The sequence below is a fragment of the Cebus imitator genome, unplaced genomic scaffold (genome assembly GCF_001604975.1).
Source record: "Cebus imitator isolate Cc_AM_T3 unplaced genomic scaffold, Cebus_imitator-1.0 Scaffold135, whole genome shotgun sequence".
NCBI lineage: Eukaryota > Metazoa > Chordata > Mammalia > Primates > Cebidae > Cebus > Cebus imitator.
Window position 1 is genome coordinate 3,893,323 of NW_016107450.1, and position 3,521 is coordinate 3,896,843.

Below are 3,521 nucleotides of genomic sequence, written 5' to 3' on the forward strand. Positions count from 1 at the left end.
TTTTTTGAGACAGGGTTCTTGCTCTGTCACCCAGGCTGGAGTGTAGTGGTGCAAACACAGCTCACTGCAGCCTCCATCTCTTGCAATCCTCCTGCCTCAACCTCCTGACATACCTGGCCATTAAAAAAGTGTTTTCTGTAAAGACAGCCATGTTGCACAGGCTGGTCTCCAACCCTTGGTCTCAAGGGATCCTCCTGCCTAAGCCTCCTAAGTAGCTGAGATAATAGGCATGAGGCAGGGCGCCAGACCTGTCAAGACACTCTCCATAACACCTGTCCAGTAATGGCATCTTCACCAATGGCCAGCTCTGGCTTTGAGTCTCTAAAACCAATAAATGATTGTGCATCTCAGGCTATAATTCTCATTTCTCATTCCCAAATAAATTCAACATATTTGGAGTGTTTTGTTGTTGTTGTTTGTTAACATCCTAAAGGCCATTAGGGACTCTAAAAACATCAAAGCTCACTTTAGCTAAAAGGCTCAATCTCACCTAACATTTTCTAATGCTGCAAACAGAGTTAAGTTTGTTTTGTTTGTTTTTGCTGCCCAGGCTGGAGTGCAGTGGTGGGATCCTGGCTCACTGCAGCCTCCGCCTCCGGGGTTCAGCGATTCTCCTGCCTCAGCCTCCATAGTAGCTGGGACTACAGTTACGCACCACACCCGGCTAATTTATGTATTTTTAGTAGAGACAGGGTTTGTGTTGGCCAAGATATTCTCGATATCCTGACCTTGTGATCCGTCCGCCTCTGGCTTCCAAAGTACTGGGATTACAGGCCTGTTGCTGTTTTTTGAAATGGAGTTTCGCTCTTGTCGCCCAGACTGGTGGAGTGTAATGGGGCAATCTCAGCTCACTACAACCTCAGCCTCCTGCCTCAGCCTGCCGAGTAGCTGAGATTACCGGCGCCCACCAACACGCCCAGTCAATTTTTGTACTTTTAGTAGAGACAGGGTATCACCATGGTGGCCAGGCTAGTCTGGAACTCTTGACCTCAGGTGATCCACCTGCCTCAGCTTTCCAAAGTGTTGGGATTACAGGCGTGAAGATTTAAGTTTTTAACTGCCGACCCCACCCCCACTCCTTTCAGATAGATGTGTGCAAATTAATTGGCAGCCACTAGGAACTCAGCCCAGAATGTGGTAGTATCATCCTCAGTGGAACGGACATTGTCCTTCTGGGTTTCCAAGGCTTCGTCATTCACTTAAGAAACTCTTGTCGAGCACTTACCTAAATGCAGTCGAGAAATAAGGCCCAGAAAGGGGCACCCTCTAAATGGCAGAGGCAAGCCAATAAACAACAAACTCGAATCCAAAGTGACAACAGCCACTTGGAAATATGACAAAGTGCCAGGTGAAGGGTGTTTGTTCACTTGATTTGGCCGGTGTGCGGGACGGATGTGGCGATTTGGAGGGTGGGACTCATCTGAAAATGCTTTCCTGAGCTTTATTTAAAAGCAGGAATCCAAGAATTCCCCTAAGGCTGGAAGCACTTTCCAACACAACCTCCCCATCTACGCAGCAAGGCTGGCAGAGCCCAGGGCTTGAGCCCTGGCTTTTGGGAACCTCCACGTCCTGGCCCAAGTCGCCCCTTCAGCCTGGCTCTGAGCACCCCCTCCTCTTTGTCCCCTCACCCCCGTTCCTTCCTTCCACGGCCACCAACGGAGGGAAAGACTCCGCCCAGCCCTGGAAGCGAAACATAGGCACCGATCTGGGCGCAGAATCGGATCCGTGGCACCCCGTAACACCAGTGGGCCGAGATTCGAGGCCCGAAAGGCCTGGGGAGGCGGGGCAGGGTGGGGCGGGGCCCTTGCCCGCGGCCTCAGCGAGCCCAGCGCGGCAGAACTGGGGTCACCCGGGCCCGACGCAGAAGGAAGGCGCCCCCGCCCCGCCTCCCGGGCCAGCGCGGACGCACCCTGCGGGCACCCCATCCCCGCCGCGAGACCTCCGAGCGCCCGGCGGCGCCCTCCGCCTCCGGCTCCCACCTCCTACAGCGGGCGGGCGGAGAGCGCGCGGGGGCAGGGCAGGCAGGCCCGGGAAGCCCGCGAGGAAGCTGCCCCGCGCCGGCCTCCAGGCGCGCGGATCCCCAGGGACAAGCGCGCACTGCACAGCCGGGACCCCACGCTTTACCTGGTGCGCCGGAGGAGCAGGTGGGAGCCCGGGCCGGGCGGGCTCGGTGTCGGCCCTGACTCACCTGGGCGGAAGTGCGAGGCCCAGGGTGACCGCGCCTCACCTGGCAGGCCCTCCCCTCGCCCCGACTCTCCCCGCCCGGGGCGGGGCGCCGGGGTGGCGCGGGGGACGGGCGAGGGAGCCGAGGGCCGCGGGAGGCAGGCTCCAGGGAGGGAGGGCGGTTGACCGAGCTGTTTCTTGCCCGTGAATTCCGACCCGACGCGGGATGGCCAAGGGCCTGGGAAAAGTGGGCTGTGGGGCCTGTGGGGGCCGGGTGGGCGGATGAGACCCCGCGTGGTAGGGGCAGCCGGCACTGACAGGAAGGGAGATCCGGACCGACCGGTGTGGTTGGAGGCTGTCGTGGAGAGCGAGACCCAAGGTCAAGGAAATTGAGGAGTATATCGATGAAAGCGTTGGGTCAATCTGCTTAGCACCTTGCCTTTTTGCCCTTTCCTGTTCTCTCATCCCTCCTTTGTTTTCTCTATCCGCTAACACAAAATAAAATATTCTAAAACGTGTAAATGTGGGAGCATTATTTTCTTCTCATTTAGTGGAAGAAAGAAACAAATCCAGTAGTATAATCCAGCAGTATTTGCCTGCCGTATGCTGAGTGCTTATACCTTATTACCTCATTTACTCCCTGAAGAAACTGATGAGGAAACCGTGTACCAGGTAGGTTGGCCCAAAGTTTGGAACACAGACAAGGCATTTTGACTCTAACTACAGTGACGATTTCACTATGCATTAATTTTTTTTATTTGTGATGTCACAGCTTCGAGAAAAATATGCCTCGATGGTATTCTTCCGCTCTCTTTAATAACTTTAGACTTTTTTTTAATTTTTAATTTTTTATTTTTTTTAAAGACAGGGTTTCACCATGTTCGTCAGGCTGGTCTTGAACTCTGACCTCAGGTGATCCGCCCGCCTTGGACTCCAAAGCGCTTGGATTACAGGCATGAGCCACCACTCCCGGCCAACTTTAGGCTTTTGATGATACGGGTTTCTGATACAGTCCACACATTAACAATAAAGAGAATCAATCTTCAGGTATCTTATAGAGTACATGCAGTAATAGTTAAACACTGTGGTTGACTCTGAGAAGATGTGTAAAATGGCATCCCTGTTCCCAGGAAGATGAGGAATAGGTACAAAACAACTGCAACATAAAGACTTTTGAAATCATACACTTGGCCAGAGCTGTGGCTCATGTCTGTAATCCCAGTACTCCGAGAGGCAGATGTGGGTGGATCACTTGAGCTCAGGAGTTTAACACCAGCTTGGCCAACATGGTGAAAACCTGTCTATACTAAAAAATACAAAAATTGCCAGGCGCGGTGGCTCAAGCCTGTAATCCCAGC

At 53.5% G+C, this 3,521-nt stretch overlaps 1 protein-coding gene across 1 annotated transcript in view; it reads right to left on the reverse strand.

The window, feature by feature from the left end:
- The window catches only part of PATJ (PATJ crumbs cell polarity complex component), a 413,527-nt gene extending 411,279 nt beyond the window's left edge, over positions 1-2,248 (reverse strand). The window contains exon 1 of the mRNA XM_037743097.1: positions 2,125-2,248. The gene's annotated coding sequence lies outside the window, so the exon portion shown is untranslated. The remainder of the gene's footprint in view (positions 1-2,124) is intronic.
- Positions 2,249-3,521: the final 1,273 nt, after the last annotated feature.